Consider the following 27,908-nt stretch of genomic DNA (forward strand, 5'->3'; position numbering starts at 1 on the left):
CACTGGAGATTGAACACCGGACTTTCTGCATGTAAAGCAGACGTGATAACCACTACACTATGAAACCAGAACTGCTAAAAAGTGCAATCATATAAACTTTTGGAAAATGTACCCGCATTATTTTAGGTTTTGTGATTCTTTTTAAGATGCGTTTGGGAAAGTAAATGGTTTCACTGGGGATTGAACCCAGGACCTTCTGCGTGTAAAGCAGATGTGATGACCACTACACTATGAAACCAGAAATGCTAAAAAATAAAAAAAAATAAAAAAATAAAAAAAGCCCAATCGTCCTTTGAAAAAAATTATGCCTGTCAAGGAGCATAAAAACTATTTAGGGTTTTGCCATAAAGCTGACAGTTTTTTCGTCTTAATATATAAACTTTTGGAAAACGTATCCGCATTATTTTAGGTATAGTGATTCTTTTTATGACGCGTTTGGGAAAGTAAATGGTATCATTGGGGAGTGCACCCAGGACCTTCTGCGTGTAAAGCAGACGTGATGACCACTACACTATGAAACCAGGACTGCTAAAAAGTGCAATCGTCCTTTGAAACAATATGATGTCTGTCAAGGAGCATCTTAGATGTGAAGAAAATTGTGCCTCCCCAATGGCAAATTCAACAATTTCATTTGACTATATGAATCTTAAAGTGGAAACCAGTTAAGAGCTTTAAATTTAAAAGACACAGCTATTGAAGCTTTTACTTTGGTCTTCACCTAGGACCTGCTTCATGTAAGTCTGATATAAAAACTATTTAGGGTTTTGCCATAAAACTGACTGTTTTTTCGTCTTAATATATAAACTTTTGGAAAACGTATCCGCATTATTTTAGGTTTTGTGATTCTTTTTAAGATGCGTTTAAGAAAGTAAATGGTTTCACTGAAGATTGAACCCAGGACCTTCTGTGTGTAAAGCAGATGTTATGAGCACTACACTATGAAACCAGAGTAGCTAAAAAGCTCAATCGTCCTTTGAAACAATATGATGCCTGTCAAGGAGCATCTTAGATGTGAAGAAAATTGTGCCTCCCCAATTGCAAATTCAACAATTTCTCTTGACTATATGAATCTTAAAGTGGAAACCAGTTAAGAGCTTTAAATTGAAAGGACGCAGCTATTGAAGCTTTTACTTTGGTCTTCACGTAGGACCTGATTCATGTAAGTCTGATATAAAAACTATTTAGGGTTTTGCCATAAAACTGACTATTTTTTCATCTTAATATATAAACTTTTGGAAAACGTATCCGCATTATTTTAGGTTTTGTGATTCTTTTTAAGATGCTTTTGGGAAAGGAAATGGTTTCACTGGGGATTGAACCCAGGACTTTCTGCGTGTAAAGCAGACGTGATGACCACTACACTATGAAACCAGAACAGCTAAAAAGCCCAATCGTCCTTTGAAAAAAATTATGCCTGTCAAGAAGCATCTTAGATGTGAAGAAAATTGTGCCTCCCCAATGGCAAATTCAACAATTTCTCTTGATTATATGAATTTTTAAGTGGAAACCAGTTAAGAGCTTTAAATTTAAAAGACACAGCTATTGAAGCTTTTACTTTGGTTTTCACCTAGGACCTGCTTCATGTAAGTCTGATATAAAAACTATTTATGGTTTTGCTATAAAACTGACAGTTTTTTCGTCTTACTATATCAACTTTTGGAAAACGTATCTGCATTATTTTAGGTTTTGTGATTCTTTTTAACCACCTCAGCCCCTATGGCTTAAACACCCTGAAAGACCAGGCCACTTTTTACACTTCTGACCTACACTACTTTCACCGTTTATTGCTCGGTCATGCAACTTACCACCCAAATGAATTTTACCTCCTTTTCTTCTCACTAATAGAGCTTTCATTTGGTGGTATTTCATTGCTGCTGACATTTTTACTTTTTTAGTTATTAATCGAAATTTAACGATTTTTTTGCAAAAAAATGACATTTTTCACTTTCAGTTGTAAAATTTTGCAAAAAAAACAACATCCATATATAAATTTTGCTCTAAATTTATTGTTCTACATGTCTTTGATAAAAAAAAATGTTTGGGTAAAAAAAAAATGGTTTTGGTAAAAGTTATAGCGTTTACAATCTATGGTACAAAAATGTGAATTTCCGCTTTTTGAAGCAGCTCTGACTTTCTGAGCACCTGTCATGTTTCCTGAGGTTCTACAATGCCCAGACAGTACAAACACCCCACAAATGACCCCATTTCGGAAAGTAGACACCCTAAGGTATTCACTGATGGGCATAGTGAGTTCATAGAACTTTTAATTTTTTGTCACAAGTTAGCGGAAAATGATGATTTTTTTTTTTCTTACAAAGTCCACTAACTTGTGGACAAAAAATAAAAAGTCCTATGAACTCACTATGCCCATCAGCGAATACCTTTGGGTGTCTTCTTTCCAAAATGGGGTCACTTGTGGGGTAGTTATACTACCCTGGCATTCTAGGGGCCAAAATGTGTGGTAAGGAGTTTGAAATCAAATTCTGTAAAAAATGGCCGGTGAAATCCGAAAGGTGCTCTTTGGAATGTGGGCCCCTTTGCCCACCTAGGCTGTAAAAAAGTGTCACACATTTGTTATCGCCGTATTCAGGAGAAGTTGGGGAATGTGTTTTGGGGTGTCATTTTACATATACCCATGCTGGGTGAGAGAAATATCTTGGTCAAATGCCAACTTTGTATAAAAAAATGGGAAAAGTTGTCTTTTGCCTAGATATTTCTCTCACCCAGCATGGGTATATGTAAAATGACACCCCAAAACACATTCCCCAACTTCTCCTGAATACGGCGATACCACATGTGTGACACTTTTTTGCAGCCTAGGTGGGCAAAGTGGCCCACATTCCAAAGAGCACCTTTCGGATTTCACAGGCCATTTTTTACAGAATTTGATTTCAAACTCCTTACCACACATTTGGGCCCCTAGAATGCCAGGGCAGTATAACTACCCCACAAGTGACCCCATTTTGGAAAGAAGACACCCCAAGGTATTCCGTGAGGGGCATGGCGAGTTCCTAGAATTTTTTTATTTTTTTTCACAAGTTAGTGGGAAATGATGATTTTTTTTTTGATTTTTTTTTACAAAGTCTCATATTCCACTAACTTGTGACAAAAAATAAAAACTTCCATGAACTCACTATGCCCATCAGCGAATACCTTGGGGTGTCTTCTTTCCAAAATGGGGTCACTTGTGGGGTAGTTATACTGCCCTGGCATTCTAGGGGCCCAAATGTATGGTAAGGAGTTTGAAATCAAATTCTGTAAAAAATGGCCTGTGAAATCCGAAAGGTGCTCTTTGGAATATGGGCACCTTTGCCCACCTAGGCTGCAAAAAAGTGTCACACATGTGGTATCTCCGTATTCAGGAGAAGTTGGGGAATGTGTTTTGGGGTGTCATTTTACATATACCCATGCTGGGTGAGAGAAATATCTTGGCAAAAGACAACTTTTCCAATTTATTTATACAAAGTTGGCATTTGACCAAGATATTTCTCTCACCCAGCATGGGTATATGTAAAATGACACCCCAAAACACATTCCCCAACTTCTCCCGAGTACGGAGATACCACATGTGTGACACTTTTTTGCAGCCTAGGTGGGCAAAGGGGCCCACATTCCAAAGAGCACGTTTCGGATTTCACAGGGCATTTTTTACAGAATTTGATTTCAAACTCCTTACCACACATTTGGGCCCCTAGAATGCCAGGGCAGTATAACTACCCCACAAGTGACCCCATTTTGTAAAGAAGACACCCCAAGGTATTAAGTGATGGGCATAGTGAGTTCATGGAAGTTTTTATTTTTTGTCACAAGTTAGTGGAATATGAGACTTTGTAAGAAAAAAAAAAAAATAATCATTTTCCACTAACTTGTGACAAAAAATAAAAAATTCTAGGAACTCGCCATGCCCCTCACGGAATACCTTGGGGTGTCTTATTTCCAAAATGGGGTCACTTGTGGGGTAGTTATACTGCCCTGGCATTTTCCAGGGGCCCTAATGTGTGGTAAGTAGGTAAATGACCTGTGAAATCCTAAAGGTGCTCTTGGGAATGTGGGCCCCTTTGCCCACCTAGGCTGCAAAAAAGTGTCACACATGTGGTATCGCCGTATTCAGGAGAAGTTGGGCAATGTGTTTTGGGGTGTCTTTTTACATATACTCATGCTGGGTGAGAGAAATATCTCGGCAAAAGACAACGTTTCCCATTTTTTTATACAAAGTTGGCATTTGACCAAGATATTTATCTCACCCAGCATGGTTATATGTAAAATGACACCCCAAAACACATTGCCCAACTTCTCCTGAGTACGGCGATACCAGATGTGTGACACTTTTTTGCAGCCTAGATGCGCAAAGGGGCCCACATTCCTTTTATAAAGGTGAATTTTTAGACATTTGGATCCCAGACTTCTTCTTACGCTTTAGGGCCCCTAGAATGCCAGGGCAGTATAAATACCCCACATGTGACCCCATTTTGGAAAGAAGACACCCCAAGGTATTCAATGAGGGGCATGGCGAGTTCATATAATTTATTTTTTTTTGGCACAAGTTAGCGGAAATTGATTTTATTTATTTTTTTCTCACAAAGTCTCCCTTTCCGCTAACTTGTGACAAAAATTTCAATCTTTCATGGACTCAATATGCCCCTCACGGAATACCTGGGGGTGTCTTCTTTCCGAAATGGGGTCACATGTGGGGTATTTATACTGCCCTGGCATTCTAGAGGCCCTAAAGCGTGAGAAGAAGTCTGGAATATAAATGTCAAAAAAAATTTACGCATTGAATGACAGGGGGGTGATCAATGACAGGGGGGTGATCAGGGAGTCTATATGGGGTGATCACCCCCCTGTCATTGATCACCCCCCTATAAGGCTCCATTCAGATGTCCGTATGTGTTTTGCGGATCCGATCCATGTATCCGTGGATCGTAAAAATCATACGGACATCTGAATGCAGCCTTACAGGGGGGTGATCAATGACAGGGGGGTGATCAGGGAGTCTATATGGGGTGATCACCCCCCTGTAAGGCTCCATTCAGACGCCTGTATGTGTTTTGCGGATCCGATCCATCTATCAGTGGATCCGTAAAAATCATGCGGACGTCTGAATGGAGCTTTACAGGGGGTGATCAATGACAGGGGGTAATCAATGACAGGGGGGTGATCAGGGAGTCTATATGGGGTGATCACCACAGTCATTGATCACGCCCCTGTAAGGCTCCATTCAGACGTCCGTATGCGTTTTGCGGATCCGATCCATCTATTAGTGGATCCGTAAAAATCATGCGGACGTCTGAATGGAGCTTTACAGGGGGGTGATCAATGACAGGGGGGTAATCAATGACAGGGGGGTGATCAGGGAGTCTATATGGGGTGATCACCCCCTGTCATTGATCACGCCCTTGTAAGGCTCCATTCAGACGTCCGTATGCGTTTTGCGGATCCGATCCATCTATCTGTGGAACCGTAAAAATCATGCGGACGTCTGAATGGAGCTTTACAGGGGGGTGATCAATGACAGGGGGGTAATCAATGACAGGGGGTGATCAGGGAGTCTATATGGGGTGATCAGGGGTGATCAAGGGTGAATAAGGGGTTAATAAGTGACAGGGGGGGGGGTTTAGTGTAGTGGTGCTTGGTGCAACATATTACTGAGCTACCTGTGTCCTCTGGTGGTCGATCCAAACAAAGGGACCACCAGAGGACCAGGTAGCAGGTATATTAGACGCTGTTATCAAAACAGCGTCTAATATACCTGTTAGGGGTTAAAAAAATCACATCTCCAGCCTGCCAGCGAACTATCGCCGCTGGCCGACTGGAGATCCACTGGCTTACCTTCCGTTCCTGTGAACGCGCGCGCCTGTGTGCGCGCGTTCACAGGAAATCTCGCGTCTCGTGGTCCGGAGGTGGTTAAGATGCGTTTGGGAAAGTAAACAGTTTCACTAGGTATTGAACCTAGAACTTTCTGCGTGTAAAGCAGACGTGATGACCACTACACTATGAAACCAGAAGAGCTTTATAAATAAAAAAAAATAAAAAAAAGCTCAATCGTCCTTTGAAACAATATGATGCCTGTCAAGGAGCATCTTAGATGTGAAGAAAATTGTGCCTCCCCAATGGCAAATTCAACAATTTCTCTTGACTATATGAATCTTAAAGTGGAAACCAGTTAAGAGCTTTAACCCCTTAGTGACCACCCATACGTGTTTTTACTGACGTAAACAAAGGGGGTTTTAGCTAAACGGCTGGCTTTAATCAATCATTACATGTATTTAAAATGGTGTATTAAAAACTATAACTTGTCCTGCAAAAAATAAGACCTCCTACAAGTACATTTATGAAAAAACAAAAAAGTTCTAGCTCTTGGAATGCAATTTTTTTTAAATGTGCTTGGTCACTAAGGGGTTAAATTGAAAGGACGCAGCTATTGAAGCTTTTACTTTGGTCTTCACCTAGGACCTGCTTCATGTAAGTCTGATATAAAAACTATTTAGAGTTTTGCCATAAAACTGACTGTTTTTTCGTGTTAATATATAATCTTTTGGAAAACCTATCTGCATTATTTTAGGTTTTCTGATTCTTTTTAAGATGTGTTTGGGAAAGTAAGTGGTTTCACTGGGGATTGAACCCAGTACTTTCTGCGTGTAAAGCTTTAAATTGAAAGGACGCATCTATTGAAGCTTTCACTTTGTTCTTTACCTAGGACCTGCTTCATGTTAGTCTGATATAAAAACTATTTAGGGTTTTGCCATAAAACTGACCGTTTTTTCGCCTTAAAATATAAACTTTTGGAAAAAGTATCCACATTATTTTGTGTTTCTATTTATGATACGTTTGGGAAAGTAAATGGTTTCACTGGGGATTGAACCCAGGACCTTCTGCGTGTAAAGCAGACATGATGACTAAAGTTGAGCGAACACCTGGATTTTCGGGTTCGAGAAGTTCGGCCGGAAATGTTCGGGTTCAGGAACCGAACCCGACCCGAACTTCGTCCCAAACCCGAACCCCATTTAAGTCAATGGGGACCCAAACTTTTCGGAACTAAAAAGGCTGTAAAACAGCCCAGGAAAGGGCTAGAGGGCTGCAAAAGGCAGCAAAATGTAGTTAAATCCCCTGCAAACAAATGTGGATATGGAAATGAATTAAAATAAAAATAAAATAAATAAAAATTAACCAATATCAATTGGAGAGAGGTCCCATAGCAGAGAATCAGGCTTCACGTCAGCAGAGAATCAGTCTTCATGTCATAGCAGAGAATCAGGCTTCACGTCAGCCAAAACTGGAACAGTCCATTGTCATATATTTAGGCCCCGGCACCCAGACAGAGGAGAGAGGTTTCATAACAGAGAATCAGGCTTCATGTCAGCAGAGAATCAGTCTTCATGTCATAGCAGAGAATCAGGCTTCACGTCAGCCAAAACTGGAACAGTCCATTGTCATATATTTAGGCCCCGGCACCCAGACAGAGGAGAGAGGTCCCATAACAGAGAATCAGGCTTCATGTCTTAGCAGAGAATCAGTCTTCATGTCATAGCAGAGAATCAGGCTTCACGTCAGCCAAAACTGGAACAGTCCATTGTCATATATTTAGGCCCCGGCACCCAGACAGAGGAGAGAGGTCCCATAACAGAGATTCAGGCTTCATGTCAGCAGAGAATCAGTCTTCATGTCATAGCAGAGAATCAGGCTTCACGTCAGCCAAAACTGGAACAGTCCATTGTCATATATTTAGGCCCAGGCACCCAGACAGAGGAGAGAGGTCCCATAACAGAGATTCAGGCTTCATGTCAGCAGAGAATCAGTCTTCATGTCATAACAGAGAATCAGGCTTCACGTCAGCTAAAACTGGAACAGTCCATTGTCATATATTTATGCCCCGGCACCCAAACAGAGGAGAGAGGTCCCATAGCAGAGATTCAGGCTTCATGTCATAGCAGAGAATCATGCTTCACGTCACCCAAAACTGGAGCAGTCTATTGTCAGATATTTAGGCCCTGGCACCCAGACAGAGGAGAGAGGTCCCATAGCAGAGATTCAGGCTTCATGTCATAGCAGAGAATCATGCTTCACGTCACCCAACACTGGAACAGGCCACTGTCAGATATTTTTCTGCCCCGGCACCCAGACAGAGGAGAGGTTCATTCAACTTTGGGTTGCCCCGCAATATAATGGTAAAATGAAAATAAAAATAGGATTGAATGAGGAAGTGCCCAGGAGTACAATAATATATGGTTAAGGGGAGGTAGTTAATGTCTAATCTGCACAAGGGATGGACAGGTCCTGTGGGATCCATGCCTGGTTCATTTTTATGAACGTCAGCTTGTCCACATTGGCTGTAGACAGGCGGCTGCGTTTGTCTGTAATGACGCCCCCTGCCGTGCTGAATACACGTTCAGACAAAATGCTGGCTGCCGGGCAGGCCAGCACCTCCAAGGCATGAAAGGCTAGCTCTGGCCACGTGGACAATTTGGAGACCCAGAAGTTGAATGGGGACGAACCATCAGTCAGTACGTGGAGGGGTGTCCACACGTACTGTTCCACCATGTTAGTGAAATGTTGCCTCCTGCTAACACGTTCCGTATTAGGTGGTGGTGCAGTTAGCTGTGGCGTGTTGACAAAACTTTTCCACATCTCTGCCATGCTAACCCTGCCCTCAGAGGAGCTGGCCGTGACACAGCTGCGTTGGCGACCTCTTGCTCCTCCACTGCCTTCGCCTTGGGCTTCCACTTGTTCCCCTGTGACATTTGGGAATGCTCTCAGTAGCGCGTCTACCAACGTGCGCTTGTACTCGCGCATCTTCCTATCACGCTCCAGTGCAGGAAGTAAGGTGGGCACATTGTCTTTGTACCGGGGATCCAGCAGGGTGGCAACCCAGTAGTCCGCACACGTTAAAATGTGGGCACCTCTGCTGTCGTTGCGCAAGCTGCCCAGAGGTAAGGACAAGCTGTCCTCTGTGGGAGGCGTATCATCATCGTCCTGCGTTTTCCCCCAGCCACGCACCAGTGATGGGCCCGAGCTGCGTTGGGTGCCACCCCGCTGTGAACATGCTTCATCCTCATCCTCCTTCACCTCCTCCTCATTCTCGTCCTCCTCGTCCTCCAGTAGTGGGCCCTGTCTGGCCACATTTGTACCTGGCCTCTGCTGTCGCAAAAAACCTCCCTCTGAGTCACTTCGAAGAGACTGGCCTGAAAGTGCTAAAAATGACCCCTCTTCCTCCTCCTCCTCCTCCTCCTCCTGGGCCACCTCCTCTTCCATCATCGCCCTAAGTGTTTTCTCAAGGAGACATAGAAGTGGTATTGTAACGCTGATAACGGCGTCATCGCCACTGGCCATGTTGGTGGAGTACTCGAAACAGCGCAACAGGGCACACAGGTCTCGCATGGAGGCCCAGTCATTGGTGGTGAAGTGGTGCTGTTCCGCAGTGCGACTGACCCGTGTGTGCTGCAGCTGAAACTCCACTATGGCCTGCTGCTGCTCGCACAGTCTGTCCAGCATGTGCAAGGTGGAGTTCCACCTTGTGGGCACATCGCATATGAGGCGGTGAGCGGGAAGGCCGAAGTTACGCTGTAGCGCAGACAGGCGAGCAGCGGCAGGATGAGAACGCCAGAAGCGAGCACAGACGGCCCGCACTTTATGCAGCAGCTCTGACATGTCGGGGTAGTTGTGAATGAACTTCTGCATCACCAAATTCAGCACATGCGCCAGGCAAGGGATGTGCGTCAAACCGGCTAGTCCCAGAGCTGCAACGAGATTTCGCCCATTATCGCACACCACCAGGCCGGGCTTGAGGCTCACCGGCAGCAACCACTCGTCGGTCTGTTGTTCTATACCCCGCCACAACTCCTGTGCGGTGTGTGGCCTGTCCCCCAAACATATGAGTTTCAGAATGGCCTGCTGACGTTTACCCCGGGCTGTGCTGAAGTTGGTGGTGAAGGTGTGTGGCTGACGGGATGAGCAGGTGGGAGAAGAGGAGGAGGAAGCCGAGTAGGAGGAGGAGGCAACAAGCGGCAAAGAATGTTGCCCTGCGATCCTTGGCGGCGGAAGGACGTGCGCCAAACAGCTCTTCGCCTGGGGGCCAGCCACCACTACATTTACCCAGTGTGCAGTTAGGGAGATATAGCGTCCCTGGCCGTTCTTACTGGTCCACGTATCTGTGGTTAGGTGGACCTTGCCACAGATGGCGTTCCGCAGTGCACACTTTATTTTATCGGATACTTGGTTGTGCAGGGAAGGCACGGCTCTCTTGGAGAAGTAGTGGCGGCTGGGAACAACATACTGTGGGACAGCAAGCGACATGAGCTGTTTGAAGCTGTCTGTGTCCACCAGCCTGAATGACAGCATTTCATAGGCCAGTAGTTTAGAAATGCTGGCATTCAGGGCCAGGGATCGAGGGTGGCTAGGTGGGAATTTACGCTTTCTCTCAAATGTTTGTGAGATGGAGAGCTGAACGCTGCCGTGTGACATGGTTGAGATGCTTGGTGACGGAGCTGGTGGTGGTGTTGGTGGTACATCCTCTGTTTGCTGGACGGCAGGTGCCAACGTTCCTCCAGAGGCCGAGGAAGAGGCAGAGGCGGCAGCAGCAGAAGTGGTAGCAGGGGGAGCCTGAGTGAGTTCCTTGTTTTTAAGGTGTTTACTCCACTGCAGTTCATGCTTTGCATGCAGGTGCCGGGTCATGCAGGTTGTGCTAAGGTTCAGAACGTTAATGCCTCGCTTCAGGCTCTGATGGCACAGCGTGCAAACCACTCGGGTCTCGTCGTCAGCACATTGTTTGAAGAACTGCCACGCCAGGGAACTCCTTGAAGCTGCCTTTGTGGTGCTGGGTCCCAGATGGCGGTGGCCAATAACAGACGGACTCTCTTGGCGGCGGGTGTTCTGCTTTTGCCCACTGCTCCCTCTTTTGCTACGCTGTTGGCTCGGTCTCACCACTGCCTCTTCCTCCGAATTCTGAAAGTCAGTGGCACGACCTTCATTCCATGTGGGGTCTAGGACCTCATCGTCCCCTGCATCGTCTTCCACCCAGTCTTCCTCCCTGACCTCCTGTTCAGTCTGCACACTGCAGAAAGACGCAGCAGTTGGCACCTGTGTTTCGTCATCATCAGAGACGTGCTGAGGTGGTATTCCCATGTCCTCATCATTAGGAAACATAAGTGGTTGTGCGTTAGTGCATTCTATCTCTTCCACCCCTGGGGAAGGGCTAGGTGGATGCCCTTGGGAAACCCTGCCAGCAGAGTCTTCAAACAGCATAAGAGACTGCTGCATAACTTGAGGCTCAGAACGTTTCCCTGATATGCATGGGGGTGATGTGACAGACTGATGGGCTTGGTTTTCATGCGCCATCTGTGCGCTTTCTGCAGAAGACTGGGTGGGAGATAATGTGAACGTGCTGGATCCACTGTCGGCCACCCAATTGACTAATGCCTGTACCTGCTCAGGCCTTACCATCCTTAGAACGGCATTGGGCCCCACCAAATATTGCTGTAAATTCTTCTGGCTACCTGGACCTGAGGTAGTTGGTTCACTAGGACGTGTGGCTGTGGCAGAACGGCCACGTCCTCTCCCAGCACCAGAGGGTCCACTAACACCACCACGACCATGTCCGCGTCCGCGTCCCTTACTAGATGTTTTCCTCATTGTTACCGTTCACCACAATAAGAAAAAAATTATTTGGCCCAATGTATTGAATTCAAATTCAGGCCTTTTTTTACAGGCACCTAACACTATCTGGCTATCTATTCAGGTACCGTATTACACTAATACAGGCACAACAGTAACGACAGATTTAGCTGAATATAAATTTTAGGCCTATTATTTAGGCGCTGGGTGACAGGTATGCGTTTACGGACAGAATTATTTAAACTTGGAAATGCACGGTAGCGTGTGAAGTTATTGAGGATGACACTATCCGCACCTTCAATCTAATATACCCTTTTATGGATAGATTTAACCTTGGCCTGATAGTAATTCCCTAAATTTGTGGTTTCTGCTCTAAGTTGGGAATTGTATTTCAACCCAGAACAAAAACTGTGCTTTGGCAGACACTAAATAGATTGACCAGCCACAGCAGTATCAACAGATTTAGCTGAATATAAATTGTAGGCCTAGTATTTAGGCGCTGGATGACCGGTATACGTTTACGGACAGAATTAGACTTGGAGATGCACGGTAGCGTGTGACGTTATTGAGGATGACCCTATCCGCACCTTCAATCTAATATACCCTTTTATGGATAGATTTAAAGTTGGCCTGATACAGCAGAAACCACTGATTTAGGGAATTGCTAACTTGGGAATTGTATTCAACCCAGAACAAAAACTGTGCTTTGGCGGGCACTAAATAAATTGACCAGCCTCAGCAATAAACACAGATTTAGCTGAATATAAATTTTAGGCCTATTATTTAGGCGCTGGGTGACAGGTATACGTTTACGGACAGAATTATTTAAACTTGGAAATGCACGGTAGCGTGTGAAGTTATTGAGGATGACACTATCCGCACCTTAAATCTAATATATCCTTTTATGGATCAATTTAAACTTGGCCTGATACAGCAGAAAAAAATTATTTAGGGGATTGCTAAGTTGGGAATTGTATTCAACCCAGAACAAAAACTGTGCTTTGGCGGACACTAAATAAATTGACCAGCCTCAGCAATAAACACAGATTTAGCTGAATATAAATTTTAGGCCTATTATTTAGGCGCTGGGTGACAGGTATACGTTTACGGACAGAATTATTTAAACTTGGAAATGCACGGTAGCATGTGAAGTTATTGAGGATGACACTATCCGCACCTTCAATCTAATATACCCTTTTATGGATCAATTTAAACTTGGCCTGATACAGTAGCAAAAAATTATTTAGGGGATTGCTAAGTTGGGAATTGTATTCAACCCAGAACAAAAACTGTGCTTTGGCGGACACTAAATAAATTGACCAGCCTCAGCAATAAACACAGATTTAGCTGAATATTAATTTTAGGCCTATTATTTAGGCGCTGGGTGACAGGTATACGTTTACGGACAGAATTATTTAAACTTGGAAATGCACGGTAGCGTGTGAAGTTATTGAGGATCACACTATCCGCACCTTAAATCTAATATACCCTTTTATGGATCAATTTAAACTTGGCCTGATACAGCAGAAAAAAATTATTTAGGGGATTGCTAAGTTGGGAATTGTATTCAACCCAGAACAAAAACTGTGCTTCGGCAGACAGCAGACAGTATTACAATTGGCTAGCCACAGCTGAAACACCAGATTTAGGGTACTGCTATTTTGGCCAATTGTATTTTACCCCTCAATAAAATAGCAAGCACAGCCAAGCCCCTGATGTAGGATATAGCAAAAAAATAACCACACTATTGATGGTTAAATGGACTTGGTGGCAGCTTGTGCTGGCGCACCACAAGACACAAAATGGCCGCCGATCACCCAAGAAAAAAGTGACATAAAAACGCTCTGGGCAGCCTAAAAACAATGAGCAATTAAATTGCAGCATTTCAATGATCCACAGCTGTAGATCGATCACTGAATTAAGTGTTTTTGCAGAGTTAATCAGTGTCTAATCTCGCCCGAACAGCAGCTGCAACCTCTCCCTACACTGATCATAGCAGAGTGACGTGCGGCGCTACGTGACTCCAGCTTAAATAGAGGCTGGGTCACATGCTGCACTGGCCAATCACAGCCATGCCAATTTATTTTTATGACTATGAAAATTGTAGATTCACACTGAAGGCATCAAAACTATGAATTAACACATATGGAATTATATACATAACAAACAAGTGTGAAACAACTGAAAATATGTCATATTCTAGGTTCTTCAAAGTAGCCACCTTTTGCTTTGATTACTGCTTTGCACACTCTTGGCATTCTATTGATGAGCTTCAAGAGGTAGTCCCCTGAAATGGTTTTCACTTCACAGGTCTGCACTGTCAGGTTTAATAAGTGGGATTTCTTGCCTTATAAATGGGGTTGGGACCATCAGTTGTGTTGAGGAGAAGTCAGGTGGATACACAGCTGATAGTCCTACTGAATAGACTGTTAGAATTTGTATTATGGCAAGAAAAAAGCAGCTAAGTAAAGAAAAACGAGTGGCCATCATTACTTTAAGAAATGAAGGTCAGTCAGTCAGCCAAAAAATTGGGAAAACTTTGAAAGTAAGGGCTATTTGACCATGAAGGAGAGTGATGGGGTGCTGCGCCAGATGACCTGGCCTCCACAGTCACCGGACCTGAACCCAATCGAGATGGTTTGGAGTGAGCTGGACCGCAGAGTGAAGGCAAAAGGGCCAACAAGTGCTAAGCATCTCTGGGAACTCCTTCAAGACTGTTGTAAGACCATTTCAGGGGACTACCTCTTGAAGCTCATCAAGAGAATGCCAAGAGTGTGCAAAGCAGTAATCAAAGCAAAAGGTGGCTACTTTGAAGAACCTATCATATGACATATTTTCAGTTTTTTCACACTTGTTTGTTATGTATATAATTCCACATGTGTTAATTCATAGTTTTGATGCCTTCATAGTCATGAAAATAAAGAAAACTCTTTGAATGAGAAGGTGTGTCCAAACTTTTGGTCTGTACTGTATATAGCACTATATTCTATAGTGCTATATATTCGTTTTTGACCCACTTCGCATTACGCGATTTTTACATTGCAGATTTTTCAGAATCATGAAAATAATCTTACGCTATTTTTACATTGCAGATTTAATCTTGAATACGAATATTCGCGAATATATGACGAATATTCTACCACATATTCACAAAATATCACAAATTTGAATATTGCCCCTGCCGCTCATCGCTACTGGCAGTAAAGAAATTACTAAACAACACGGAACTAGTAATCTCCTTCTGTCTCGACTTACTCGAAACAGTACTTCGTAATAATTTCTTTATGTTCCAGGACAACGTCTATCTACAGAAACAGGGCCCTGCCCTACGCTAACTGCTACATGGCAGACTTCAAGGAGACCTATGTATATACCCATCACCTCTTCATGACACATACCATCATTTGGAAGAGGTACATTGATGAGATTTTCTGTATATGGAAAGGACCACCAGACAGTCTATTAAATTTTCACACTTATCTGAATTCCATATATCCTGAGTTGCAATTTACCATTCATCACGACTGACTCTCCATAAATTTCCTTGACACACTAGTTGTTAAACATTCCTCAGGTAAACTAACAACAGACCTACAGTCATGTGAAAAAATTAGGACACCCTTTGAAAGCATGTGGTTTTTTGTAACATTTTTAATAAATGGTTATTTCATCTCCGTTTCAACAATACAGAGAGATTAAAGTAATCCAACTAAACAAAGAAAACTGAAGAAAAGTCTTTTCAAGATCTTCTGTAAATGTCATTCTACAAAAATGCCTATTCTAACTGAGGAAAAAGATAGGACACCCTTGCCCCTAATAGCGAGTGTTACCTCCTTTGGCTGAAATAACTGCAGTGAGACGGTTCTTGTAGCCATCTACCAGTCTTCGACATCGGTCTGAGGAAATTTTACCCCACTCCTCAATGCAGAACTTTTTCAGCTGTGAGATGTTTGAGGGGTTTCTTGCACGTACAGCCCTTTTCAAGTCACCCCACAGCATCTCAATGGGATTCAAATCTGGACTTTGACTTGGCCATTCCAGGACTCTCCATTTCTTCTTTTTCAGCCAATCTTTGGTTGATTTACTAGTATGTTTTGGGTCATTGTCATGTTGCATGGTCCAGTTCCGCTTCAGCTTTAATTTTCTAACTGATGGTCTCACATGTTCTTCAAGCACCTTCTGATACACAGTAGAATTCATCGTGGATTCTATAAAGGTGAGCTGACCAGGTCCTGCTGCAGCAAAGCAGCCCCAAACCATGACACTTCCACCTCCATGCTTCACAGTTGGTATGAGGTTCTTTTCTTGGAATGCTGTGTTTGGTTTACGCCAAACATGTCCTCTGCTGTTGTGTCCAAATAATTCAATTTTGGACTCATCTGTCCAAAGAACATTATTCCAGAAGTCCTGGTCTTTGTCAACTTTATCTCTGGCAAATGTCAGTCTGGCCTCGATGTTTCTCTTGGAAAGCAAAGGTTTCCTCCTTGCACACCTCCCATGCAAGTTAAACTTGTACAGTCTCTTTCTGATTGTAGAGGCATGTACTTCTACATCAACAGTAGCCAGAGCCTGCTGTAGTTCTCGAGATGACACTTTAGGGTTTTTGGAGACCTCTTTTAGCATCTTGCGGTCTGCTCTTGGGGTGAACTTGCTGGGGCGACCAGTCCTGGGCATGTTGGCAGTTGTTTTGAAAGCCCTCCACTTGTAGACTATCTTCCGGACAGTGGAATGGCTGATTTCAAAATCTTTTGAGATCTTTTTAAATCCCTTCCCAGACTCATAGGCTGCTACAATCTTTTTTCTGAAGTCCTCTGACAGCTCTTTTGCTCTCACCATGGTGCTCACTCTCACTTCAACAGTCAGGAGCACACCAAACTAAATGTCTGAGGTTTAAATAGGGCAAGCCTCATTCAACATGCAGAGTAACGATCTACTAATTATGTGCACCTGGTGTGAGATCTGAGCCAATTTAAGAGGGAATACATGTGAGGGTGTCCTATCTTTTTCCTCAGTTAGAATAGGCATTTTTGTAGAATGACATTTACAGAAGATCTTGAAAAGACTTTTCTTCTGTTTTCTTTGTTTAGTTGGATTACTTTAATCTCTCTGTATTGTTGAAACGGAGATGAAATAACCATTTATTAAAAATGTTACAAAAAACCACATGCTTTCAAAGGGTGTCCTAATTTTTTCACATGACTGTATACCGCAAGCCTACAGACAGAAATAATTTACTTCATTTCTCCAGTTTCCATCCTCCCACCACAAAAAAAGCACTCCCGGGCTCTCAACTCAAGAGGGTACAGACTTTAGTAGAGGACCCCTCTGAAGAGATCACATCGTATCGAGGAGCTGAAACAGCGATTCCGAGACAGTGGGCACCCACCTTATACTCTCACTCCTTCCTTACGTAACAGACAAAAATCCACAATCATGAATTAACGTTGTCCACACATTTCATCCAAGCGCAAGGAAAGTCCTTAACATCATCCGGGGCCACTGGTTACTACTCTATAAGGCTTATCCTAAAGTTGAGGAATTTAGTAGCCCTGTATTACAGTGCAATCGTAGGCCTAAAAACCTACGTGACCTCCTAGTGAGGGCAGATGAGGGCTCATCAAAGCTTCTACATAAACAGATGCTTTTGCAGACACAAAAGAGGGGTACGTTCCCATGCCTCCATTGTTTTCAGTGTTCAAACGTCCAAAAGGGTCCGGCCGTTACACACCCACATATGGGCAAATCAATACCGATTCGGGACTTCTTTACCTGCGATTCTGATTATGTAATTTATCTCATAAAATGCCCTTGTGGTCTGGCTTATGTAGGTGAAACATCCCAAAAAATCAAGGAAAGAATATGTCAATACAAATCGACCATCAGATGGCAGAATCTACTTCTGCCGATCCCCTTCCATTTCCATGAAGCGAGACACACCATTGCACAACTCAGATTTCAAGTTCTTGAACATATTCCTCCCCCAAGAAGGGGTGGTAATAGACTAAAACCACTGAAACTCAGAGAGGCATATTGGATCCACAAGTTTCAGATTCTTACTCCCAAGGGAATGAAATGGGAATTTGAAATTAAGATTCTCCTTTGATACATTCATCTCTATTGATGAAAACTTCCACTATGCACAACTGGAACTTGTGATCTAATTACTAATTTTCTCTTATCTTCTCGATTATAGGCCCTATGAACACTGCTTGGACCCAGTGCCGCACAAGGGTATCCTTTTCCTTGGAATAATTTCTCTAAATCCTCCCCTTTTTCTTTACTGTTATTCCTTATTATTTTCCTCATCCCCCAGTTCTTCCATGTGCCCCTCTTTCTCCTTTTTCCTTTATCTCCCTCCTTCTCTTTATTTGTTATAGTCTATTTCTAGTCCCCTACTATCGTTTTCTGTTAAACCTTACAGCTGACTGGGCTCCTCCTATTACAGTTCACTTGCGCTCCATCTCCGGACAACTTCCGGTCGGTGGAACGCATGCCGACCGCACCTTCCAGGCACCCTCTGGTAATTAGCAATACTCTATTCCCCTATTTATAGACACCCACAATTAGCCTCTGTGCACCGCTACCCTACTGGTGCAGACTAACATCCCTACCATAGGTGTACTACACTTCTCTGACCTTCTACCTAACTGCGGCACAGGTAAGTCCAGGATAGTGCAGTCGGGCCTTCTGACTGGTACCACTTCAGTTGGTGGTACGCTATTGGGGTTGGATGTCTCTTTTAGACAGGTAATTTGACCTTTATGGCACCTCATTTTGAGACACATACACTTTGCCTGTTCGTTTGTGATGAGGTTTCCATATACACATTAGGTTATCCATATGACATTTTCTTTATATCTGTGTTAGAACTTCCCGTTTATACCTTAATAAGCGAGAAGATATAGGACTTTTTGCCCTCTGACCTGAAACGACTAATATATCATGTCATATGAACACCATAGCGAAATTCGTGGATCTGTATGAAGAACTGTGGATACAACTATATGGTTTATTACATTTACTTTTGTGGATTTTCTGTAATACATCAGCCATTGTATGGATTTGCTGTTCTTTTCTTTATTTATTAGTAATATTCTGGTTTAGTTATTATTTTTGTTCCTTTTGCACTATAGTGTCTGATGAAGGCCTGCGAGCCGAAAACGTTCACACGTATTGCCGCTTTTTCTGTATTCCTGAAATAAAAATAAAAATATATTGATCAACCCTATAACTTTTTTGTAGTTATGTGTACAGAGCTGTGTGAGGGCTCATCTTTACCTTTTAATGATACAATTTGAAGCGTTGATGACTTTTTGATCACTTTTTATTCAATTTTTCGGGGAGGGATAAAGTGATAAAAAATGGCGAATTGGCCATTTAGAATTTTTTTCCGTTACATCATTCACCATATGCAATAAATATTGCTATATTTTAATAGTACTGGCGTTTTGGGATGTGGCGATGCCTATGATGTTTTTTTAATTGTTTTTATTTTGAGGAAAGGGGGGTGATGTCAATTCAATTTGATTTGTTTAAAACTTTTTGTATTTTTTAAAAATGTATTTTTGGAATCACCCTAGATGTCTATAACTTACAATCATTAGATTGCCAATTGTGTTCTATGATGGGTATATACAGTACAGACCAAAAGTTTGGACACACCTTCTCATTCAAAGAGTTTTCTTTATTTTCATGACTATGAAAATTGTAGATTCACACTGAAGGCATCAAAACTATGAATTAACACATGTGGAATTATATACATAACAAACAAGTGTGAAACAACTGAAAATATGTCATATTCTAGGTTCTTCAAAGTAGCCACCTTTTGCTTTGATTACTGCTTTGCACACTCTTGGCATTCTCTTGATGAGCTTCAAGAGGTAGTCCCCTGAAATGGTTTTCACTTCACAGGTGTGCCCTGTCAGGTTTGATAAGTGGGATTTCTTGCCTTATAAATGTGGTTGGGACCATCAGTTGTGTTGAGGAGAAGTCAGGTGGATACACAGCTGATAGTCCTACTGAATAGACTGTTAGAATTTGTATTATGGCAAGAAAAAAGCAGCTAAGTAAAGAAAAACGAGTGGCCATCATTACTTTAAGAAATGAAGGTCAGTCAGTCAGCCGAAAAATTGGGAAAACTTTGAAAGTAAGGGCTATTTGACCATGAAAGAGCGTGATGGGGTGCTGCGCCAGATGACCTGGCCTCCACAGTCACCGGACCTGAACCCAATCGAGATGGTTTGGGGTGAGCTGGACCGCAGAGTGAAGGCAAAAGGGCCAACAAGTGTTAAGCATCTCTGGGAACTCCTTCAAGACTGTTGGAAGACCATTTCAGGTGACTACCTCTTGAAGCTCATCAAGAGATCGCCAAGAGTGTGCAAAGCAGTAATCAAAGCAAAAGGTGGCTACTTTGAAGAACCTAGAATATGACATATTTTCAGTTGTTTGTTATGTATATAATTCCACATGTGTTAATTCATAGTTTTGATGCCTTTATAGTCATAAAAATAAAGAAAACTCTTTGAATGAGGTGTGTCCAAACTTTTGGTCTGTACTGTATATCACAGAACGCACCATTCATTGTATTCCAATACAGAACTGCCAGCTGCTGGCCTGTTTTGGAATATTCCAGTGATGGGTATTGGAACCTGCTTGAGGCTCCGAGCAATCACCAGCACATAACTGCTTCCCAGATCTTAGCCGGGGAACGCTGTCACGGGTGTGGGAGCGCATGGCACCCATGTCTGCACAACTCATATGCCGTGGTCACATTTGACCACAGCATCTGAGGGGTTAAATGTATGAGATCGGCCTTATGGCTGATTGGATACATTCGTCCTGGGTCTCTGCTGTTTGAAAAACCTAATAAAAGTGATCAAAAAGGAATACAGGTATCAATAAAAACTACTTCACACCTTCTAATGTTTGGCTCTGTCTACAACATGGGCCACCTCTATGTTTTTTTCCAGGGCCACTTTGAGTTCCGAATTTGCCTCTGCCTGCATGTCTGGCCAGAAGGACTCTTTCTGCTCATCTCTCAACATATATGCAACTGCAAGAAACTGAAGCCGTAGCAGCCACAGCCAATTGAGTCTCATGAAGATATGAAATTGGCAAATTGAGACATGCCACCTGAACAACAAGGTTCAGTACTACCTGGACTGTGTTCCTTCTTTGGAAAATACCCTGTTAACCTACCCCATAGACTTTTGAACAAGCACATTGGAACAGCATGGGATGAACAAAGCTGTTCCTACTGTTGTTGCTACTATTGCTGTCATAATTACCCCTACATAGCTAACCACTTCCACATCCACACTGTATCGCTGCTACAAAAAAAGAGAGACATTTTGGAAGCTGGTTTAGAACAAACCACAGTTTTTTCAGACATTTGCATGTATAACAGTGGCAGGTTCATTAAGGCATATTTTTTGGATGCTTGTTCAGAACAAGCTACTGTTTCTTCTGACACTACAATACATATATAAACACAGGGAAGCATCTGTCCCTGTTAGCCATAATTTTATGATGGCTTGCTCAGAACAAATAATACAACAAAAACAAAGACATGTGCACTCTGCGGTCTTACTAAGCCCTCAAACTGGTGTTAAAATTGAGAGATTAGCCAACATGTCCTACGTGAGGACATGTCTGAGCCCGAGCACCGCGCCAAGGTTTCTCAAGTAGCTCAGGACCTAACGCTAAACCTACCTGGGCCATATGGGCAATACCAGGAGCCAGTGGGCGAATTACAGGAGCGCAAGGTCCGACTTTATTTCCATCCACAGGCAGCATTCTGGTGCACATGTGAGGCCCGGGCTATATCAGCCAGTCTTGGGTGGGGCTCAGAGCTCTCTGCCTCCGCCCATTGTATGCATGGTGACATGCTGGAGGTTACTGGGAGATTGATTTGAGTCGGACCTTGCTCTCCTGTAATTCGCCCACTGGCTCCTGGTATTGCCCATATGGCCCAGGTAGGTTTAGCGTTAGGTCCCGAGCTACTTGAGAAACCTTGGCGCAGTGCTCGGGCTCAGAACTCAGGGCTAATCTCTCAATTTTAACACCAGTTTGAGGGCTTAGTAAGACCGCAGAGTGCACCTGTCTTTGTTTTTGTTGTATTATATATACTGTTTATCACATCCACACATTTGCTATCCTGTGTAGGATGTCCATTGTGGTACTTGTGGTCCGCTGCAGGCATCCTCCATTGTATGCATTTTTGCTGGGGATTGCCATTAGCAGCGGACCACAAGTGCAGGATCTGCCCCCCCGGTATAGATGCACCAGTGCATATGGGGTTGAGCACTTCCTGCTTTTTAATACCACGTAGTTTGTATTACTCAGAACAAACCACTGGGGGACATTTATAAGCTAATTATGCTATTATTGTGGGGTAAAAAAATCACAAATTATGGCACACACCATATTTTTACACAATAAGTTGCAACTTTTTGAGCTTCTCGCCACTTTGAGAGGAGGGGTGGGGCTTCACACCACCCTCCAGATTTACTATAACTTTAGCCAGAAAGTGACAAAGTTATAGCTGATTTCAGTCTGAGCTTCTGCACCACAAAACATATTCAATTTTTTTGCGGTGTGGACAGAATATTGCGGATCGCAGACCCATTCAAGTGAATTTGCAGTCTGCAGAATGGGCTGAACATGTTCGCGTGCATGAGCCCTTATTGACAGGCATCTTCCTCTTAATAAATTAGTCATATCTCACACCAGTGCAGGGAGATCAAGACTGTTTTATGGGTACATCAGTTTTGATAAATGTCCCTCATTGTTTTTATTCTATAACATCAAGGAAATGTTGTGCAATAATCGAATTCGCAAGATCGATAAACGTTAATAATATATCTCGATTTATTCAGCATTGAGTATGAGCACCTCACACAAAAATACATGCACTTACACACCTTGGCATGCTATTAATGGTTGTCTGAGGAATGTTCAGCAATGCTGAATGCACTTGGGCATGCAGGTCACCAAGATTTGCTGCTGGCAGTTCACTTTGCAATTGTCTACCAAAGTTTTCCCAGATGTGCTCTATGGGAGAGAAGTCTGGAGGCACTGTAGGACATGGAACCACCTGTACACCACACAGGCTACTCACAGTAGAATGAGGAACATGCAGCCTTTCTGTCATATATCTTCTATATAAAAAGAATATTCATATAAAAGAGAGGATAAAAAAAACGTATAAAATGATATTATCCTTCAGGCGGACATAATCGCCTTTAAGTTCTTTTTATCGGGTATCTTAATTTGATTTGTGCAAGAAGTGAAACAAAGGGACAATTGTATATGCAAAAATATATAATCGTTTATTATAAAAACAAAGGATATAAAATCAATACAATTGCAAAACAAATGATGAAGTTACAAAATAACACCCAAAATGTACCACACGGTGGTGTTAAAACATCCCTATCTGATCAGCACAGTATGATTTAGTTATTTATGACAACCAGTGTCATACTTTTAACAAACAGACTCATATACCAAGAGAAACTTAGGATCTTCTGTTTATCAAATAGGCTATAGCAATAAAACACGGATATACAGGAAAATAACTGTTAACCCTTGACTCTGTTTTCCTTTGACAAAACAAAAATATATGATATTAATATGATAAAATATTCAGCTCGGCAATCAGACTATGGAAAGTAACTTTCCAAGGGTTTTAGTCCTCTTTTCAAATAATGTCAGATCTTCCATTAACAATATGCATCTTTGCTAAGGGAATAATCAGCATTATGGAGGCGCCTAACACTATATATTCCCACAGTATGGGAACTCTTGGCTATATACCAAGATAAATATCTTATTAATATCACGAGTAGTAAACAAAATATACGTTACCGGGTCAAAGGTAGACAGAGTTTAGATGGGATCAGTTATGAAGAACTTTCCTAGTAATCCAAAAAGAATAATCCAAGTTTCTTCTGGTAAAGTTTTCTTTTTGATTGAATGAATGGATGGATGGATCTATGGCTTAATATGGATCCCTGGATCGATATGGATCTCCATGGCTGCTCCGCACACGAGTAATTATTCCCCCCTTATCTAAGAATCATCCCCTTTAGATTAGGGATTCCCAATCAGGTAAGGTGGGTGTATTCGCATGCTAATAACACCATGATGTCATATTAACTCCTATTATGGTATAGAACAAATAATGAAATAATATAATATTGTCCATCTGCCTCCAGATGGCACTGCGGTACTGCAGATGAACATCACAACTTTTAAGCATTAAAACTAAATATCTAATAATACGTTCAATATGACCTCTTTGACCTTTTAACATACATCATTAAGGAAGGTCTTTTCCTGACACTTTTAATTACCTATATCCTGGACTTGTTGGAGTTGGCTGTCTTCTCCTATCTTTTTGAAATATAGGTTGACTTGATGAAAATTTTATATAACGGCTTTGATGCTTGGCATCGGAATTTGTACATTTCACTGATCCACATCCATGAATAACTATTGTTTTGAAATAACATTTACTCTTTGTAACGGAACGCCTAGCACCCCGACCGGGTACCTCCGTCGATAGATGCTCCTAGTGCTTCCAGAGGACTCCAAGCACTCCACTTGACACCGTCAGCACTGCAGACCCCACGAACCGCCGAAGCTTGGTGGAGGTCTCGCCGTCTCCTACCCACCCTGGACCTACGACAAGGCTCCAGGCTCCAGTGGGTAAACCTCTCCTAAATCCAGAGACAGGAACCAGGAGCAAGCTCTTACAAGAGCTTATACTCAGGGGAGTATTGTGATATAGCAATCCCCAAGAGTGTAGTTATTCCATCCCCCAAACATGAGCCAAGACTTCATGAAGGTATAAAACAGGAACACTTTATTGAGGGCTACCCGCCTGTATTTATGCAGGTCCCCATCTGGTGGACACGCCCCTAGGGGACCAGAAGGAAGACTGTGACACAGGACAGATACGTGGCACTCAGGATACACAGACACAACACATCCCCACAATGCATTATGGTTTCCTCCTCTCTGCCCTGGAGACACCCGAGGAGCAATTCAATTATCTCTCAGGACAAAGGGAAATCGCCAATACACATGTGAAGACAACAGGACAGAAATCACCACCCAAACACCCAATGTCACACCCCCACAGCAAACACAGACATTTAACATAGCCCCAGATAGCTCAAGTCTGAGTGCATATCATTAGGAGAATGGCACTCAGAATACACAAATACAACACAATTAGCTATCTGGGTACCCTCAAATAACAAAATACCATTCCAAAGACAGATTTAAGCTGTGTCTGTCTTCTCCTTTAAAGTTAGTATGGGCCATAATCCTGAGGCAAGAGGCTGGTAGCCAGGCCTCTCCAAAACCCAGTGGTGAGGTTGGTTTTGCCACACATCTCCCCCTCCCAGGGAAGACTAACCAGATACCTGACCTCATGCCGGTCGGTATCTGAGTTAGTCTGGCAGTCCACCCACAACCCAATACTGGACCTGTTGAATTTTGGGGCCTGGCTCTGTTCTGTATGTCCCCAGCTGTTGAGGGGGCATCTGCTACTCCTTGCTTCCTTGTTGCTCTCTAGCTTGGAGCTGTAGGTACTTGGTGGGCAGAGGCCGACTGCGCTCTGCCTAGATGCCAGCTCTTCCGCTGGGGTAGCCTGTGGAAAGTCCGGCTCTGGAGAAGAGGAGAGGGGAGGGCAGAGGCCGACTGCGCTCTGCCCAGATGCCAGCGCTTCCGCTGGGGTAGCCTGTGGAAAGTCAGCCTCTGGAGAAGAGGATAGAGGAGGGCAGAGGCCAACTGCGCTCTGCCCAGATGCCAGCTCTTCCGCTAGGATGTGGTCAGGGAATCCTATCCCCAGGACCTTGTTGCAGATCGGCTGTGGAGAAGAGGATAGGGGAGGGCAGAGGCTTACTGCGCTCTGCCCAGATGCCAGCTCTTCTGCTGGGGTAGCCTGTGGGGAGTCAGGCTCTGGATAAGAGGATAGGGGAGGCCAGAGGCCGACTGCGCTCTGCCCAGATGCCAGCTCTTCCGCTGGGATGTGGTCAGGGAATCCTATCCCCAGGACCTTGTTGCAGATCGGCTGTGGAGAGGAGGAATTGCTTACCTCCGCCTCCTGGCATTCCTGCAGGGTTGGTGGCGGATCTGAACCGGCCGTCCAGCATCCCGGTAGGCCTGGTGCAGAGACCGCGGTCCCATCTGCACCATCGGAGTTAAGGGTGCTGTCCCCCTGTGGTTGGGGAGAGAGATCCAAGCACTCCACTTGACACCGTCAGCACTGCAGACCCCACGAACCGCCGAAGCTTGGTGGAGGTCTCGCCGTCTCCTACCCACCCTGGACCTACGACAAGGCTCCAGGCTCCAGTGGGTGAACCTCTCCTAAATCCAGAGAAAGGAACCAGGAGCAAGCTCTTACAAGAGCTTATACTCAGGGGAGTATTGTGATATAGCAATCCCCAAGAGTGTAGTTATTCCATCCCCCAAACATGAGCCAAGACTTCATGAAGGTATAAAACAGGAACACATTATTGAGGGCTACCCGCCTGTATTTATGCAGGTCCCCATCTGGTGGACACGCCCCTAGGGGACCAGAAGGAAGACTGTGACACAGGACAGATACGTAGCACTCAGGATACACAGACACAACATATCCCCACAATGCATCATGGTTTCCTCCTCTCTGCCCTGGAGACACCCGAGGAGCAATTCAATTATCTCTCAGGACAAAGGGAAATCGCCAATACACATGGGAGACAACAGGAGAGAAATCACCACCCAAACACCCAATGTCACACCCCCACAGCAAACACAGACATTTAACATAGCCCCAGATAGCTCAAGTCTGAGTGCATATTATTAGGTGAATGGCACTCAGAATACACGAATACAATAAAATTTGCTATCTGGGTACCCTCACATAACAAAATACCATTCCAAAGACAGATTTAAGCTGTGTCTGTCTTCTCCTTTAAAGTTAGTATGGGCCATAATCCTGAGGCAAGAGGCTGGTAAACAGGCCTCTCCAAAACCCAGTGGCGAGGTTGGTTTCGCCACACTCTTCTCAGAAATCAAATTAACATAAACTTACTTCAATGTTTCTGTACCTTCTACAATACCTTCTAAATGATAAATACATGGTATAACATATATACACTGCTCAAAAAAATAAAGGGAACACTTAAACAACACAATGTAACTCCAAGTCAATCACACTTCTGTGAAATCAAACGGTCCACTTAGGAAGCAACACTGAGTGACAATCAATTTCACATGCTGTTGTGCAAATGGGATAGACAACAGGTGGAAATTATAGGCAATTAGCAAGACACCCCCAATAAAGGAGTGGTTCTGCAGGTGGTTACCACAGACCACTTCTCAGTTACTATGCTTCCTGGCTGATGTTTTGGTCACTTTTGAATGCTGGCGGTTCTTTCACTCTAGTGGTAGCATGAGACGGAGTCTAGAACCCACACAAGTGGCTCAGGTAGTGCAGCTTATCCAGGATGGCACATCAATGCGAGCTGTGGCAAGAAGGTTTGCTGTGTCTGTCAGCGTAGTGTCCAGAGCATGGAGGCGATACCAGGAGACAGGCCAGTACATCAGGAGACGTGGAGGAGGCCGTAGGAGGGCAACAACCCAGCAGCAGGACCGCTACCTCCGCCTTTGTGCAAGGAGGAAAAGGAGGAGCACTGCCAGAGCCCTGCAAAATGACCTCCAGCAGGCCACAAATGTGCATGTGTCTGCTCAAACGGTCAGAAACAGACTCCATGAGGGTGATATGAGGGCCTGACGTCCACAGGTGGGGGTTGTGCTTACAGCCCAACACCGTGCAGGACGTTTGGCATTTGCCAGAGAACACCAAGATTGGCAAATTCGCCACTGGCGCCCTGTGCTCTTCACAGATGAAAGCAGGTTCACACTGAGCACATGTGACAGACGTGACAGAGTCTGGAGACGCCGTGGAGAACGTTCTGCTGCCTGCAACATCCTCCAGCATGACCGGTTTGGCATTGGGTCAGTAATGGTGTGGGGTGGCATTTCTTTGGAGGGCCTCACAGCCCTCCATGTGCTCGCCAGAGGTAGCCTGACTGCCATTAGGTACCTAGATGAGATCCTCAGACCCCTTGTGAGACCATATGCTGGTGCGGTTGGCCCTGGGTTCCTCCTAATGCAAGACAGTGCTAGACCTCATGTGGCTGGAGTGTGTCAGCAGTTCCTGCAAGACGAAGGCATTGATGTTATGGACTGGCCCGCCCGTTCCCCAGTCCTGAATCCAATTGAGCACATCTGGGACATCA

At 43.8% G+C, this 27,908-nt stretch overlaps 3 non-coding genes across 3 annotated transcripts; all 3 read right to left on the reverse strand.

Moving 5' to 3' along the window:
* Window positions 1-165: 165 nt before the first annotated feature.
* TRNAV-UAC lies at window positions 166-238 on the reverse strand. The gene has a single exon. It is a non-coding gene; the product is annotated as a tRNA-Val (tRNA).
* Window positions 239-1,298: 1,060 nt separating this feature from the next.
* On the reverse strand, window positions 1,299-1,371 carry TRNAV-UAC. The gene has a single exon. It is a non-coding gene; the product is annotated as a tRNA-Val (tRNA).
* A 4,557-nt stretch (window positions 1,372-5,928) lies between these two features.
* TRNAV-UAC lies at window positions 5,929-6,001 on the reverse strand. The gene has a single exon. It is a non-coding gene; the product is annotated as a tRNA-Val (tRNA).
* Window positions 6,002-27,908: the final 21,907 nt, after the last annotated feature.

Source organism: Bufo bufo, chromosome 10, assembly GCF_905171765.1.
Source record: "Bufo bufo chromosome 10, aBufBuf1.1, whole genome shotgun sequence".
Taxonomy (NCBI): domain Eukaryota; kingdom Metazoa; phylum Chordata; class Amphibia; order Anura; family Bufonidae; genus Bufo; species Bufo bufo.